The sequence below is a fragment of the Nuphar pumila genome, chromosome 11 (genome assembly GCF_984573655.1).
Source record: "Nuphar pumila chromosome 11, dmNupPumi1.hap1.1, whole genome shotgun sequence".
Lineage (NCBI taxonomy): Eukaryota > Viridiplantae > Streptophyta > Magnoliopsida > Nymphaeales > Nymphaeaceae > Nuphar > Nuphar pumila.
Window position 1 is genome coordinate 46,047,570 of NC_143259.1, and position 19,490 is coordinate 46,067,059.

A 19,490-nucleotide genomic window follows, 5' to 3' on the forward strand; every position below is an offset into this window, starting at 1 on the left:
TAGTTTAATGATCAGCATCAACATCATCATAAACTGAAATGGAGAAATCGGATTGAATGATCGAGCACTGAATTTTTTTTTCTCAGCAATTTGTGTGGAGATTAATCAATCATCTGATCGATTATCATAGTTTTATCATATTAATCCATTGGATATTGTTCCAGCTACAAAGGTTAATTTTTGTTGAAAACATTTGTTCTGAAAGCTAGAATTGTATTTGCAAATAAGTTGATTATCAATTGCATATGATTGATGAGCATTTGTTCCGGCGATGATAAAATTTCCGACAATGATCTGGAGATTCTGGCAATAATCTGATCAGCGGATTATTGTTTGCTTGGGTGAAGAAACATTCTGAACATTTGTTCTACTGAGCCTCGGTATGGAGTGGAGTTCCGATTCATGACTGAAATTCCGGCAATTATTATGTCCATCTTGATCTGTCGGCATCTCATTTTTGCCGTGAAATTGTAATCTGGTAACAACAGTTCATTTATGTGTTAATGTGTTGTGGATTGGTATAACCGGATAGCTGGATTCAAGTTAAGTGTCTAAACTACTATCTCTATTGTTGTTAATGATTTCTGAAATTCTGGTGTAATTTCCAGTTGATTGGATTAATGTTAGCAATGGTTTTTAGAGGATTTTCATATTTTTCACTGATTGTTACTTACAGATTTTTACTGAATTCCATTGTTGATTTTTAATGAGCTTCATTGCATGTGTTCATTAAGTATTAGCTGGAGCAAAATTTGAGTTTCACTAAGAATTGTTGAGAATTGGTTGTTCATGTTTCATCTTACAGATTAGTAATTCATTAGCTTGTAGTTGTTTAGTTTAATATAACAATAGTTAATCAATTAGTTAGTAGTAGACTTGATTAACATCTTTTGTAATAGTTAGCATTTTAGTTCATGTCAATTAGTAGTTAGTAATCATTTTTACTTAGGGGAGTCATTTAGATTTTATAATTCTTGTAGTATAGTTTTATTCTTTTATTGTGTACTGCTGTGTCTCGTTTGACTTGTGCAGGATTGCAAGGGATTGGAGCGGAAGTGATTATGTGACACGGGGAAGCAAAAGAGTAGAAGATTTTTACTTTTTAGTTTAGAATTAGGAATTTGATTGGGTTTGTAAATATTGCACTTTACGCCCTCTGCGAAGGGTATTCATTTGTTGTAATAGTTAGTTGATTTTACATTTCTTAAACATTTTTACATTTCAAATAATTCAGCAATAAAGATTAGTTTAGATTTGTGTACTTGAATACGATATATTCCCCTTCCCTGAGTTCGACCCGGTCTCATCCACTAGTGAGAAGCGGTTTTTATTATTTGATGTATGGTTTTCACATGTTTTACATTTAAAAATCTTTTCAAAATTACAACGATTTAAAAGAAGACATTAGTATCCCCCGTTCCCTGAGATTGACCCAGACTCCACCACTCGTGCGAGCCAATTTTTATTTTTGGTGTCTGGCTTTCATGTTGCTTTTTACATAAAAATATCATTTCAAAATTGTTTTCACAAAACAAACATTAAGAAGTGAAGCAGGTTATATGATCCCCCCCGGAACACGCAGGTGTGTGTTCTCGAGTCTGAATAAGCGCCACGTATGTAAGCACGTGGGGCCCATTTCCCCATGTGTGTCGACATCACTTAGCATCAGAGTCCAGTTTGTTTACAAAGACATAAGTACCCTTTCCCGTCATTAGTACCATGAAACAACATTTTGAGTAAAGGACAAAAATGTCCTCCCACCAGAAGAGAGAAAGGGTTAAAATCATCATCATTTTTGCCCTAAGGAGTAAACAATTCTGCTTTAACAGGAGTTCCTCGCAATATGTCACCCTAAACGTTCTCACTCACCCTTTGACGATGCACCATCTGCTGTAACAGGAGCTCCCTTTGATGATGCAGCCTTTGACGTTGTCTGATGTCATGGAAGCACCCTTTGATGTTGTCTGCTGTCGTCGGAGCACCCATTTGCTGTCGTCTGCTATCGTTGAAGCACCCCTTTGTCGTTGTCTGCTGCCATTAGAGCATAGTCGGAGCACCGTTTCCATCATCAGCTGCATCTACCTTCTAGGTGTTGCTCCTCCACTATCGGATTAGCAAAACTTGAGTCCTTTCGATGAGTTTTGTGCATGGTTTCATTATGTAAACAAATCGATTTTCGTTATGTAAATCTGAATGCTAAATCTTACAACTGGTTATACTATTCATGCTAAATAACACATATTTTTATACTGAAACAAATCAATTTGTACCTATCCACCTTCTGAATCCAGGTCTCACAAGGCATATCTATTTTTAACAACGAGCAAGATGTGGAATGACATTTACTGTTGAAGCCCAAATGTTACAAAGATACGTACTTATGAAGGGTCTAATTTTTACATCGATTTATATGTTTGAAGCAGCGATTTGTATGTTTAAAGCAGGAACAATTTATACGTTTAATGAAATAGCGATTTATACTTATTGATGATAGTGATTCATGTGATAGCTATTTAATTACAGGTATGAAGCTTTGAAGTGATTTCCATAGAAATTGCTAAATGAGCACCGATTTGAATACGCAAATGGCCACCTCATGTTGCTACAATGTTAATTTTTCATGCACAGTTTTTAATTACATACTACAATATCTAACAAATCGATACTAGAAAGCACTTAATATTTTACAAATTGGTACATATATCCCATAATATATTACTATACCTAACCCTATACCTTAAACCATTAATATCTTACTAAACCCTAACCCTAAACCCATAATATATTACTAAACCCTAAACCCTAAACCCTAAACCCTTAATATATTCCTAAACCCTAAACCTTAAACCCTAAACCCTAAACCTAACCCTAAACCCTAAACCCTAAACCCTAAACCCTAAACCCTATACCCTAAACCCTAAATCCTAAACCTAAACCTAAACCTAAACCCTAAACCCTAAACCTAAACCCTAACCCTAAACCCTAAACCCTTTAACCTTAAACCCTTTAACGTTAAACCCTTTAACCCTAGACCCTAAACTCTAAACCCTAAACCCTAAATCATAAACCTAAACCCTAATGCCTAAACCCTAAACCCTAAACCCTAAACCCTAACCCTAAACCCTAAATCATAAACCTAAACCCTAATGCCTAAACCCTAAACCCTAAACCCTATACCCTAACCCTAAACCCTAAACCTAAACCCTAAACCCTAACCCTAACCCTAACCCTAACCCTAACCCTAAACCCTAAACCCTAAACCCTTAATATCTTACTAAACAGTAATGCTAAACCTTAAACCCTTAATATATTACTAAACCCTAAACCTTAAACCCTAAACCCTAAACCTAAACCCTCAATTTATATGTTGATTCTGTATATCAATTTATAAGCTATCAACAAGAATTTTCATATCGATTTGTATGATATTTGATCATCGATTTGTGTGATACTATGACAATATTTTTGTAACAAAGGTAAATCGACTAAACATTACAATGATTTTTAAGATATCAATAGGAATTGTCATATTGATTTAAGATATTGTTTTGATTCTTAATATTGATTTCTAAGATATCAATACGAATTTTCAAATCGATTTAAGATATTGTTCTGAATCTTAATATTGATTTCTATGCTGATTATTAATATCGATTTAAGATATTGTTTTGATTTTTACTATTGATTTAAGATATTATTTTGATTCTCAATATCAATTTCTAAGATATCAATATGAATTTCCAAATTGATTTAAGATATTGTTCTGAATCTTAATATCGATTTCTATGTTGATTCTTGATATTGATTTAAGATATTGTTTTGATTCTTAATATCGATTTCTATCCTGATTCTGTATATCGATTTATAAGCTATCAATAGGAATTTTTATATCAATTTGTGGCCGACAAAGACATCATTGCGTAAACTACCTAAAACGTGAACCGCTTAAAGGTATATGTTATTTTATTATAAAATCTTTGGCGGGTCCCATAAGTATTAAACTCCTATGTTATAAAAGGAGATCCTTGCAATATTTTCCCATAAACGTTACACAAAAAATCTAACGCTTTGTCTTCTTTTGCCGGAGCACCCTTTGTCGTCTCGGTGAGTTTTTGTGTTGTGCAGGTTACCAATGGCTTACATTCGTAAGAGAAGAAACACTTCGTCATTAGAGGAGAAATCTTTTGATGAAATCGTCGAACAATATGCTTTGTATGAGCAATTAGAAGCATACTACAAAATAATGACGATTGAGAATGATAAAAAAAGAGAGTAATTGCTGGTAAAGTATAGAGCAAAGCTTAATCCGTCAGATATTGAAGATGATAATCACACTATCAGTTATATATTTATGTATGCCATGGTCATGTATATTAACAAGTGCATATTTGTTATAAATAATCTATACACAATTTTGTCATGTATATTCAAAGCAAGGGATTGACCATGCCGGTCTGCATCGTCACCCCTTATTTTATGGTATATCAGTTATCTTATATGCTTATTTTCTTTTTTGTTTTACTAATGTACCTGCATATTTTAAACTTACTATTATTACTGTTTTGTTCAATAAAGTATCGTCCGCCGAATGTCATACACGACTGGATTTCTAGATAGACTACAATACTAGGGTGACAATGACCAAATGGCAGACTTTTCGTCAAGTGAAAAGGTTTGTAACCATATCGATTTGTAAGATGTTAAATCTATTTAAGATCTTGTTTTGATTCTTAATATCGATTTTTAAGCTATCAATAGGAATTTGCATATGGATTTAATATATTGTTTTGATTTTTAATATTGATTTCTGTGTTGATTCTAAATATCAATTTAAGATGTTATTTTGATTCTTAATATCAATTTAAGATATTGTTTTGATTCTAAATATTGATTTTTAAGATATCAATACAAATTTTCAAATCGATTTAAGATATTGTTCTGAATCTTGATATCGATTTCTATGCTGATTCTTGATAGCGATTTAAGATATTATTTTGATTCTTAATATTGATTTCTATGCTGATTCTTAATATCTATTTTAAGCTATCAATATGAATTTTCATATCAATTTAAGATATTGTTTTGATTCTTAATATTGATTTCTATGTTGATTCCTAATATCGATTTAAGATATTGTTTTGATTCTTAATATCGATTTATATGCTAATTCTTAACATCGATTTTCAGATATTGATTCCTACATTGTGGTAATCAGAAAAGCATTGGGTCTTATACGTGTTGGATGTAGAAAAACAAAAAATATGGTTATACAACTCCTTGGACTACAGCATTGGTGTAGACCGTGACATTGTGCATTTGGTAATTTTCTATCTATAAGATTATCGTATCTTCTACCGTGGTCCACCATTTACTTGCTTTTGCATAAACCATAGGTTGGATTTTTCAAAGACATGTTGGGTGTCGACATTGACCCATGGAGGTTTCACGTCACAGAGGATGCTCCTTTACAAAATAATGGCATCGATTGTGGCGTCTTTGTAATGAAGTATATTGAAGCAATATACTATGGACGAGCACCAGAATTCACCGTTGTATACTGTACACTTAAACGTGTTTTATTGCTGACTACATTTCTATATTGGTCTGACTTTTATTTTTTTTTTTCAGGATGATATACCTGGATTCTGCACAAAACTATGCAAAAAATTGATGGATTTTCTAATTGCGAAAGATATAAAACTCGAGACTGCAAGATTACCTAGAAAACAATGAAGGACGCGAGACCCCAGGAGTAAAAGGAAGTTGTTTGAAACGTTTACCTGTTCTCAAGGATAACATGAAGAGGGTTACGTTCTATTGCTGAGAGAGAGAGATAGCAATTTTTTGTTCAACATTCAATTTCCCGAACATGACAATTTTTTTGTGTACAACCATTTATAACAGATTTTGTAGACTATGTATACAAATTTTATAAGATTGTATAAAATTCACATTGATCCATAAACCAAAATTACGCACCTAGCACATGTGTGTTGAATACGCAAATCACCACCTTAAGTGTGCAAATCACAACAATGTCAATTCCGTAGGCACACATTTCAAAATCATAATACAAATTGACGCATCTTATAAATCGATATAATATTGCATAATATATTAGAAATCAATTTTTAATATCGATTTATATTTTGATTCTTAATATCGATTTCTAAGCTATTAATAGGAATTTCCCTCTCAATTTTTATGATATTTTATCATCGATTTGCAGATATTGCTTCCTAACACGATGTCTACTATAAATTTATAGGATATTATATCTATTTTTGTGAGATATTGTTTTGTTTGTTAATATCGATTTGTAATATATTATGCTGAATTTGTATATCAATTTGTAAGATATTATATATTTTCTAGTGTCAATTTATGAGATATTATTTTATTTGTTAATATCAATTTGTAATATATTATGTTGAATTGTCGTATATCGATTTGTAAGATGTTATGTGTTTTCTAGTGTCAATTTGTGAGATATTGTTTTGTTTGTTAATATCGATTTATAATATATTATGCTAAATTGTCGTATATCGATTTGTAAGATATTATGTGTTTTCTAGTATCAATTTGTGAGATGTTGTTTTTGTTGTTAATATCGATTTGTAATATATTATGCTGAATTGCCATATACCGATTTGAAAGATATTATGCTGAATTGTTGTATATCGATTTGTAAGTTATCAAGCCAAAGAGAAGTGAAAATTGTTACCAACTTTCTTAGAAATGGGAACTTCAGGGTCATTAATTGATGAAATAGGGAAAGGTTCATCAGTGGGTTCAATCTTTGGCTTCTTAATGTTAGACTGATTACTGTTTTTGTCAGCACACTCTCTCTTTTCTCGAGTAAATGAATGAGGCGAAACTGCCTCCGCAACCTGCCTTTTTTAGAATGAAGCTTCCAGATATGGCAAGCATATAAGAGATGCTGATGGTGAATGTGGGGGCTCCTGCAATCTCATAGACCACCTTCTTAGAGGCTCCTCCAGCACGGGTCTCCTCGACAATGATGTTTCATGGTACGATAATCTTAGAGGAGAAGGCTGAAGTGGGGAAGATGGAGGCTCCTCCAATTTCAACTACAACCGCCTTCTTGGTGGGGTTGGCTCCTCCAGCATCAGTTGCTTTGATGATGTTGGTGTGTTGTGATAAGACAACAGCGAAAAAGAGGGTGGAGAAGATGGGGGTTCCTCGATTCTTATACGTGATCGCGTCAGTGGCACTTCGTATTCAAAATCACTATAAACTACAAAGACCATGCAAAAAAGGTTGACGGTACACTATAAACTAAAAACCACACAGATAAACAAATGTATTGAGCAGACCATGTTCTAATTCACTATACCTCACATGCATTGTCATTGTCATTGTCATCTTCCTTTTCACCTCCTTTCTGATCAACGATTAGACACGATCAAAGCCCAAACAAAACCAAAACAATATCTTACAAATTGATACTAGAAAACATATAATATTTTATGCTATTTTGTTTGTTAATATTGATTTGTAATATATTATGCTGAATTTTCATATATCGATTTGTAAGATATTATGTTGAATTGCCATATATCGATTTGTAAGATATTATGTGTTTTCTAGTGTCAATTTGTGTGATATTGTAACTTCATAAATCATAAAAACACATGGTTACACGAAACTCATCGAGACGACAAATCATATATTATGTGTTTTCTCGAAACAAGCAGGTTTGTGAGATATTTTTTTGTTTGTTAATATCAATTGTAATATATTATGTTAAATTATCGTATATCAATTTGTAACATATTATGTGTTTTCTAGTGATGATTTATGAGATATTATTTTGGTTGTTAATATCGATTTATAATATATTATGCTGGTATATTATGCTGAATTGTTGTATATCGATTTGTAAGATATAATGTGTTTTCTAGTGTCGATTTGTGAGATATTTTTTGTTTGTTAATATCGATTTGTAAATTATTATGCTGAATTGTCGTATATAGATTTGTAAGATATTGTGTTTTCTAGTGTCAATTTTTGTGAAATATTATTTTGTTTGTTAATATCGATTTGTAAGCTATTATGTTGAATTACCGTATATCGATTTGTAATATATTATGCTCAATTATTGTATATCAATTTGTAAGATATTATGTGTTTTATAGTGTCAAGTTTTATGATATTTGTAGTATGATTTCTATTGTAGAATTACAACAAAGAATTATAACATTATAACAAAGAATTATAGATTTACAACAAAGAATTATAGAATTACAATAAAGAATTATAGAATTACAACAAAGAGTTATAGAATGCTAAACATTACAATGATTTACACTAATGAAAGTTAAATGCTACAACTATTTTATAGTTGAAGAATCCACACATGATTTTTGTGTTGCGTTGCTCACTTTTGAATTAAACTGAGCATGTCATTAAACAAAACAATATCAGGCACTACATTAAGTTCAACAAGAAATGCAAACATTCTCCCAAAATTGTTATATACCAAAAGACTTGTCAAACTCATGCCATCATTTCACTCAAACAGGTCGAGAGGATTGCAGCTTCCAACGTTGTAATGCACGTTTGTAGGGTATTGCTGCATGTTGAAAATACACAAGTTAGATATTGATAAGTTTCACGTATTACAATTTACATGAGAAACAATATACTGTATTACATACCTGTTCATGCGAAGGGGTTGGTTGTTTCTTAGACATTTTCTTGCAAACTAATTCTAGTGCACCCTTTGTCCTCCGACGATTGCGATCAGAGGCAGATTTCCTTTTGATACCCTTTGCTAGGTGAATATTTTCATCATAATCTACAAAGTTTACTTCTGACTTGTCGAAGATGATGTTGACGCTTCGGTGCAACTTATCATAAGGGTCAGAGAAAGCATGATTTTCACCTACGTTGTTCAATCCTGTTTTATTAGATTGGTTTTCATGAGCTACAACAGACTCATGGTGAATTAACTGTACTTTTTTAAGTAATTCCCTTGACACTTTTCTCATACATACATAGGCTTCTTCATTTTTCGATGTCAAATCTACAACATGCATAAGTGACCTACATAGTTGTTGGTAACAGAAGGCTATGTGGCACTTCTCATTAACACCAGATGAACTGACATTATTGGTATCTAGCAGTTCAATCTTTGCATGTCTCGTCCATCTTAGCATTATATATGACTCAGGTATTTCTTGTATCTTCTCTTGATTAAGTGTCTTTAATGCATGACAACATAAAATATCTTTGAATTCAAACATTTTGCACGTACATTCAACTGTTCTGTTGTCAACATTATACATAACATGTGCTTCTTTCCTTTTTGGTTGCTCTTCGCCCTCCCATGCAACATGGTATTTTTGCATATTCTCATATTGCATACGTCCTTCTATGTTGTAATTCATAACATGTATAACCTCTTTCTTAGTCCATTTAAATACAGTTAGTGTATACAGATCTGTAGGTCGCATCAATATTTTTATGCCCAAAGTAATAGGGCGGGTGTTGAAGCATTTTACATCTTGTTCAAGCTCATTCTATCTAAAATCGCCTACAAATAATTCATACTATTCTATGAAGTGAAACATTGTTAAACATGAATACAAGGTTTTTCTCAGTGTGGCATGCATAGATTCAACTCTTTGTGTGCTTATCATACTTACACAAAAATATTGTCTTTCATATGCCAATGCCCACTTCTCTTTGTCTGTATATAAATTTTGTAACCACACACAGTCTTCAAGGTCATATATCTGAATCATTTGTTCATAATCAGACATAAAAGTGACCTCGTCTATGCTCTCAAGTACACACTTTCTAAACTTTTTATCAAACCCTGTCTTCTGATTAAAAACATGCCCTATGTTCTTTGTTGCATTTTAAAAGATATGCCACAAACATAGGCGACGATGTGCATATGACCATACATGAGACACTGCAGCCACAATTGCATGATCACCATCTGTAAGTACAACTTCAGGGTGCTTTCCATTCATCGTTTGTGTAAATACTTTGAACAACAACTCAAAGGTTTCCTTGGTCTGCTCATACAAAAAAGCGCTGCCTAATATGCAACTCAGTGAGTGATGGTTCACTCCGACAAACTGCACAAATGGCCACTGTTCTGCATTAATCTTCACTGTCGTATAAAAAATAAGCACATCATTGAAGCATTCATAATCTACTCTTGACTTTGAATCTGCCCAAACATATTCACATCATACCCATCTTCATCCAGTTGCATTGCACTAAAGAAACCAGGGTCATTGCTTGAATTCTTCTGTAGGTAATCAACCAAATAACATATTCCTTCATTTTTTGTCTGACCTCTTTCTTCTCAAATGGTTTCTTAGATCCATAGGTGTGAATGGTACATTCTCGCGACCACCATCTATGTGCGCGCATAAATTGTATGTCTTCCTTGGTGTAATGTCGACGCTATCAGCTATTTCAGCAATTGCAGCATGCACTTCAGTTACTTTACGATCTGACCTTAACATAGGAGTCATAAATGAAGGGGCTAATTCATGGTTGTGATCATTGATTAAAGTACAAACTACATATTTTCCATTCAGAACTATTCTTAACACCATTCTCGCTGGACAACCACATCTTGAATCTGGCTTGCTCCTTGTTGGATTTCCACTTGACTTCTTCTAAGCTTGCTTAGAACAAACATATATCTTTCTCACCATGACACTCTATGCATTTTTTGCCCAAGAATACCTTCTAAAACTGAAGCCAATTTTTAAGGCATAATCATTATAAAATTTGTATGCAGCTTCCTCATTATTAAACTGCATTCCTTCTAAGGGAATAGAGTCAAGTGTACCATCATGTAGACTTGAAGTGCCTGCACCTTTGTCAAGTGCACTGTCATGATCATCTACCTTATTATCAAATTGCATTTCGTCTGCTGGAATATTCAAGTCAAGAGTGAATTCAATGCCTGCACCCTTCTTATCATGTGCATCAATAATGCACATATTCACTTCTTCAGGTGCGTTGATAATACAGATGTTCGTTGCTTCATGACTTTCTAGTGATTGAGATACATCATCTTCACTGCAACTAGTTGATATGCTCAACACTGTCATGAGTAAAATATCAATTTGCATTAGCCAACACATACGTTTACTACAATTTATTCAAGATGCATATAACAACGACTACCAATTAGTTAAGCAAGTCAAAGAAATGATTGAATGAATCACAGTATCAAAGCAACAACATAATAGCTTACAAATAAATAATAACAAACAAAACCATATCTCACAAATCGACACTAGAAAATACATAATATCTTACAAATCGATATACGACAATTCAACATAATATATTACAAATCGGTATACGATAATTCAACATAATATCCTATAAATCGATATACAACAATTCAGCATAATATATTATAAATTGATATTAACAACTAGTTACCATATCTCAAAAATCAACACTAGAAAACACATAATATCTTACAAATCGATATACGACAATTGAACATAATATATTACAAATCAATATTAACAAACAAAACAATATCTCACAAATTGACACTGAAAACACATAATATCTTACAAATCGATATACGAAAATTCAACATAATATATTACAAACCGAGATTAACAACCAAAACAACATCTCATAAATCGACACTAGAAAACACATAATATCTTATAAATCGATATACGACAATTCAACATAATATATTACAAATCGATATTAATAAACAAAACAATATCTCACAAATTGACACTAGAAAATACATAATATCTTCAAAATCGATATACGATAATTAAGCATAATATATTACAAATTGATATTAACAAACAAAACAATATCACCAAATCAACACTATAAAACACATAATATCTTCGAAATCGATATACGACAATTCAGCATAATATATTACAAATTGATATTAACAAACAAAACAATATCTCACAAATCGACACTAAAAAATACATAATATCTTACAAATCAATATACAACAATTCAGCATAATATATTATAAATCGATATTAACAAACAAAACAATATCTCACAAATCGCTACTAGAAAACACATAATATTTTACAAATCGATATACGACAATTCAGCTTAATATATTACAAATTGATATTAACAAACAAAATGATACCTCAAAAATTGATATATGTGTTACTACAACCGCAATTTGCGTTACATTGCATATACTGAGTGAATGGATGATACCAGATGGGGTAGAGGCCCTTGCTCGCATCTGTATCCAAGCATTCTTGTCAACATATCCCAACATCTTACAAATATCTTCAAGTTTCCAACCGTCGAAATGATAAAATCTACATGCAATAATAAAACGCCTTAATGACACTCACAATGACATACGTTCTTCAACAATAGTATGATGACATGGAAAGTTACTTACCATGCTTTAATGGCACTTGTTTTAATGTTTGTGCGTTATTGCTTTTTTCCATACTGCCTAACGAAAACGAAGAAGAAAAGATGACTGTAAAAAGAGATGGCCGACAAATCCGTCTATGACGCCCACCAATGATCGAACCAGTCGTTCGATTTATAGTTATCTCAACGAGGTTGAAACGAACCCGGGAATGTTTTCTATCTAACACAAGGCAAAAATGAGAATGCGGTCATGTGTTGTAACACAAGCTAAAAACAATGGCGAAACATGCAAATCTATTTACGGGGAGTGGGAGGACACCCTGTGCATTTTTTGCCCAAGAATACCTTCTAACACTGAAGCCAAGTTTTAAGGCATAATCATTATAAAATTTGTATGCAGCTTCCTCATTATTAAACTGCATTCCTTCTACGGGAATAGAGTTAAGTGTACTATCATGTAGACTTGAGGTGCCTGCACCTTTGTCAAGTGCATTGTCATGATCATCTACTTTATTATCAAATTGCATTTCGCCTGCTGGAATATTCAAGTCAAGAGTGAAGTCAATGCCTGCACCCTTCTTATCATGTGCATCAATAATGCACATATTCACTTCTTCAGGTGCGTCGATAATACAGATGTTCGTTGCTTCATGACTTTCTAGTGATTGAGATACATCATCTTCACTGCAACTAGTTGATATGCTCAACACTGTCATGAGTAAAATATCAATTTGCATTAGCCAACACATACGTTTACTACAATTTATTCAAGATGCATATAACAACGACTACCAATTAGTTAAGCAAGTCAAAGAAATGATTGAATGAATCACAGTATCAAAGCAACAACATAATAGCTTACAAATAGATAATAACAAACAAAACCATATCTCACAAATCGACACTAGAAAATACATAATATCTTACAAATCGATATACGACAATTCAACATAATATATTACAAATCGGTATACGATAATTCAACATAATATCCTATAAATCGATATACAACAATTCAGCATAATATATTATAAATTGATATTAACAACTAGTTACCATATCTCAAAAATCAACACTAGAAAACACATAATATCTTACAAATCGATATACGACAATTGAACATAATATATTACAAATCAATATTAACAAACAAAACAATATCTCACAAATTGACACTGAAAACACATAATATCTTACAAATCGATATACGAAAATTCAACATAATATATTACAAACCGAGATTAACAACCAAAACAACATCTCATAAATCGACACTAGAAAACACATAATATCTTATAAATCGATATACGACAATTCAACATAATATATTACAAATCGATATTAATAAACAAAACAATATCTCACAAATTGACACTAGAAAATACATAATATCTTCAAAATCGATATACGATAATTAAGCATAATATATTACAAATCGATATTAACAAACAAAACAATATCACCAAATCAACACTATAAAACACATAATATCTTAGAAATCGATATACGACAATTCAGCATAATATATTACAAATTGATATTAACAAACAAAACAATATCTCATAAATCGACACTAAAAAATACATAATATCTTACAAATCAATATACAACAATTCAGCATAATATATTATAAATCGATATTAACAAACAAAACAATATCTCACAAATCGCTACTAGAAAACACATAATATTTTACAAATCGATATACGACAATTCAGCTTAATATATTACAAATTGATATTAACAAACAAAATAATACCTCAAAAATTGATATATGTGTTACTACAACCGCAATTTGCGTTACATTGCATATACTGAGTGAATGGATGATACCATATGGGGTAGAGGCCCTTGCTCGCATCTGTATCCAAGCATTCTTGTCAACATATCCCAACATCTTACAAATATCTTCAAGTTTCCAACCGTCGAAATGATAAAATCTACATGCAATAATAAAACGCCTTAATGACACTCACAATGACATACGTTCTTCAACAATAGTATGATGACATGGAAAGTTACTTACCATGCTTTAATGGCACTTGTTTTAATGTTTGTGCGTTATTGCTTTTTTCCATACTGCCTAACGAAAACGAAGAAGAAAAGATGACTGTAAAAAGAGATGGCCGACAAATCCGTCTATGACGCCCACCAATGATCGAACCAGTCGTTCGATTTATAGTTATCTCAACGAGGTTGAAACGAACCCGGGAATGTTTTCTATCTAACACAAGGCAAAAATGAGAATGCGGTCATGTGTTGTAACACAAGCTAAAAACAATGGCGAAACATGTAAATCTATTTACGAGGAGCGGGAGGACATTTTCATCCAACGCATATCTATCTTACGGGAGGACATTTCCGTCAAAAGCATATCTACCTTTTTTATATGTTATTTTATGTGGTCAACATTGGCATATGAATTATCGCGAGTCCCAAGATATTCCTCCGTACACACTGAAACACACGAATTTGTGTTCTTGGGAGAACACACAACACCCTCTCTTTGAGAAGGGCTACGAGAGAGGGAGACTTGAATGCTATCTTGGTGTATAGTGGGCTTGTACCTTTTCCCTAAGTGACTTTTTGATGAAGTTAGTGAGAAAAAGTTTATGCTAATCATTCTCCTTTGATTATACAAGCTTGCTTCCTATTAGCTTCATAGTTACCATGGTTGATCTTATATTTGCAAAATTATTTTAAGGCCTTTTAACTAATTAACTTCTTTCTTTCTTTTACTTTTTTAGCTAGACCAGAGGAAAATCCCTCTTTAGCAACAATACATTGACAGGCCTCCTGTTGGTTGGAGTACATTCCGCTTCAACCTTACCGCAAGGGATGCCTCCGTGGATTCCAAACTCGTGATGTCTTGTCAACTTGATGACACTCATATACTTCACTTCGTATTATGAAAAAAAAACAAGGCAATGTTTCAACTATATATCAATGTGCACAAGAGTTCCACATTGTGGAGAATTTATCGTTCATCAAACGCAGACATTTTATTTGTTTGTGATGTTAGAAATTCTAGACTTTATTTTGGTAAGGCCGAGTCAGCACCAAAGCTGTGGTTTCAATGTATTGGTACAGACTTGCAATTTGATGATTCCATGAAACCAACATTGATGGTATTAGCATTATTTTTTATTTCAACATGCAGCTTGTTTATGCCATTCTTTTCTTTAAATATATATAAAAAGCTGGGTAGAGGAGAAATATTAGCACAGGGAACCCCACAATATGTTGGAGATGTTGGCATCCATTTTCCCCTTGAAAGAATGCCGCAATCTTATTTATTAAAGTCATTATCAATAATTTTAACAAATAATGGGGCTTCATTGGCATTTCATGTTGTACTCTTGCGAGCTCTAGTGGTTAAAATTATCCTAGAACATAAGCACGAATTTATCTGATTCCTTGAAACCCTATGCAGGTCACCTTAGTGACCGACATGACATTTTAATTGATTATATATAGCACACTCGATTAATCGATTATTAATACTCCTGCAAATCCAAGAGATCAGTTCAGGTCATATTGTATATAACTGATTTCTCTGTTAGTATATTGAAAAATGACTGCTGTATGTAAAAAATGATGCATTTTTTGAAATCCCAACAATTTTCAAAATCTGCCTAATGTTCAACTTTATAAATTTTGTGCTGTAAAAGGACCTTTTTACCCTTCACACAAGCGAATTTCTTTCAGATATGTGAATTTTTTTCTAAATATGCAAAATTTCTTCTAAATATGATTTTTTTCCTAAATATGAAAACATGTGAATTTTCTGTTAAATATGTGAATTTCTTCCTAAATATGAGAATTTTCTCTCAAATATGCCAATTTTCTCTTAAACATATAAATTTCTTCCTAATTATGTGAATTTTCTCATAAAGGCTTTAGCACCACTTTTGAATCATCATTAAAGGCTTTAGCAACACTCTACGAGCTCCCCTAAAGGCTTTAGCAGTGCTCTACAAGCACCACTAAATGCTTTTTTTTTAACTTTTAATGACACTTTTGCAAATATCAAGCAGGAGGCTATTTGCATGACATATCTTAATATACGCAAATACAATATGACATTCGCAACCATAAGTTGCAAAGGTCCTCAAAATATGAGAACTCCTTTTACTTAAATCGCATAAGGAACACAGGCAGGAGGACATTCGTAAATGTGTAAGAATATTCGCGTGAGAAGGTCAAGACATTCACAAATGTGAGAGTATTTAGCTAAAAAAGGTATGCACATTTTGGAGACCTTCATAACTCATTGTTCCAAATGTTCCCAAAATATGCGAGCCTCCTTTTAATAAAATCGTATAAGAGATCCACATTCATAAATGTATGGGAGAAAATTCATATATTTAGATATTTAAGAAGTTTGCATATTTTGAGGAAATTCGCTTGTACGAAAGGTAAAAAAGTTCTTTTATAGTAAAAAAATTTCAAATTTGGACATTGAGCGGATTTCAAAATTGTAGAGCATTTCAAGAAACACATCATTTTTGTCGTACAATACAATCATTTTTCGTTAATATATATTCAATCCCCACAACAAATCTCACTTTTGTGTGGGCCCCACACTCAAGGTTCCCAAGTGAGATGCACAGTGGAGATTGAGTATAACCGACCATCGGTCTTATATATATATATATATATATATATATATATATATATATATATATATATATATATATATATATATATATATATATATATATGTGACCTAATTTACTCGTTGAGTCTATAGTCACAGTCTTCTTTTGGGATGAATCCTAAATATCAAGTTTAATTTAGATACATAGCAAATTAATCCTAGCTACAGCTCAGATAGAGTCCTGATTCGTAAAGTTAAGCATGGCCTAAGCAATTGTTCTCTTTGCATATGGCTAAAAGGGGTAATTAATTAAAGTTCAATTCTGCTATACGCTATATCAATGAAATTTTACTTCTCTCAAAAAAATTGAAGTTCAATTCATTTTGTTTAGTCTTAGATCAATTCAACTGGAACACTTTAGTAGAAGGGACCCTCAAGTGATTTCACAGCACACATATTTGTCATATGGTCATTAACAGAAAACCTTCAAAGCATTAGGCCTATCCTTAGACCAATTCAATTGATTAGCTTGAAAACAATGGGTTTTTTCAAAATGAGATGATGAACACCGAATCCTTCATTCAGTGGGCTTAGATGGATTGTGATGAAGTTTAGATGGACTCTTCTAGCTAAAAGTCGAGAAGGGTTGGTAAAATTTAATGTCTCAGTCAAATTGGCAACATTTTCCACACTGATAGGTCCCATGCATGATGTATTAATGTTAAACTTGTTCAATCAACTCACATCGTGTGTGCTGGTGCCTTCTACTGGTGGACGCTCCCGAAGGGCTGAGGTGTTGTGACCTCACCTGAAAGGACCTGACATTAGGTTATCCTCTAGCTGGATTCATAAGTAAATGTGAATGACTTAGCTGCTACTTTAGCCAATCACCAGAAGGGGCCGACCATGGCATGACTTATTTAACATTTTCCTTTTGGACAGTATGAATGAGTCCATGTTTATTGATAATTAGGAAAATGATTTCATTGTACGACTAATTTGACACGTTTTTCTAAAATTTTTATATTTTCTGTTATTCTTTTAATGTTTAAAATCGTAAATACCCAATCTCGTGAGATCCTTTTTACCCTTCACAATTACAAATTGATAGGATACTGTGACAAAATTGTACCGCTCGTTAGCTAGTGCAAACTCCCACTTAAATCCAAAATCACATGTTTTCTTATGCGGACATCACGAACTTGCATAAATCTATGTGAAACTGAAACTACTAAAATCACAAATATGCTATGTTTTTACATATATTTCATGAATTCATATAAATATATTTGTGCATAACCAGTTATACTGAAACCACTAAAATCGCAAATATCCTCCTTATTTGCATATACTTCATGAATTCACATAAATATATTTACGCACATCCAATTAGAATGAAACCATTAAAATCGCAAATATCTTACTTATTTGCATATACTTCATGAATTCGCATGTTGCAAAAATTAAAGCTAGAACATTGTAAATATCCTACTTATTCACATATTTTATGAATTCACATAAACATATGTGTGAAGCTCTACTTAAATTTAAATTGAACATCGCAAATATCTGTGATCGTTGCAAAATTTTTCTATTTTCCTTTTCCTCCTTTTGAGGGGAAAAGGAGAAGAGAAACTCTTTGCAAAGTCTCACTTGACCTTTTGAAAAAGATGTTTTGAAATTACTCGCCTCCGTTTTAAAATTTTGCGAAAAAATGAAGAGACGAGATCCGTTCGTCGGTATGAGGTTCAAACGTTCCTGGCGCCTTTACCAGGGGTAATTGAACCAATGATCGAATCAATGCCTTTTTGCTTTACCTAAATTTTGACTAAGAGATTATTCTAAAATCCTAAATGCACATTGAATCAAGCTTGTGCTATGATGTATGCTTTTGAAAATATTTCAGAAATTTGGATTTTCCAAGTGATTTTGAAATATGTTTGAAAATATCCTTTAGAAAATGGTTCAAAAATTGAACTTAATTTGAAATAAGATTTAAAAAAAAACTGAGTGGAATTGAAGATGAAATAAAGAAAATGATGAGAAATCTGAATTTATAAATGGAAATCGAAAATGGCTTTTGAATTTAGAAATGAAAATTGTTTTTATTTTTGAAGGTTTATTTTGAAAATCACTTGGAATTTTTGAAAATAACTTGAAATAACTTGAAAAAGATGGGAAATAATGATATGATTCTTATAAAGAAAGAATTTTTTTGAAAAAGCAAATTTCATTATTTAATAGAATTAAAAAAAGATTAAATTTTAATATATATATGACTATGATCACAAACATATTCTAATTTAATCTTTATTTGAATTCAAATAAAGAATAAAATAATTTTTTGTGCCTTTATAGGATTTAAAATAAAATAATTTTTAATATATTCATGACTATGGCCACAAATATATCTCAAATTAATTTATACTTTAAATTTTGATAGAGGAAGAAAAGGAAATCAATTTTTAGAAAATGTGATATTTTTAAAAAAGGACCT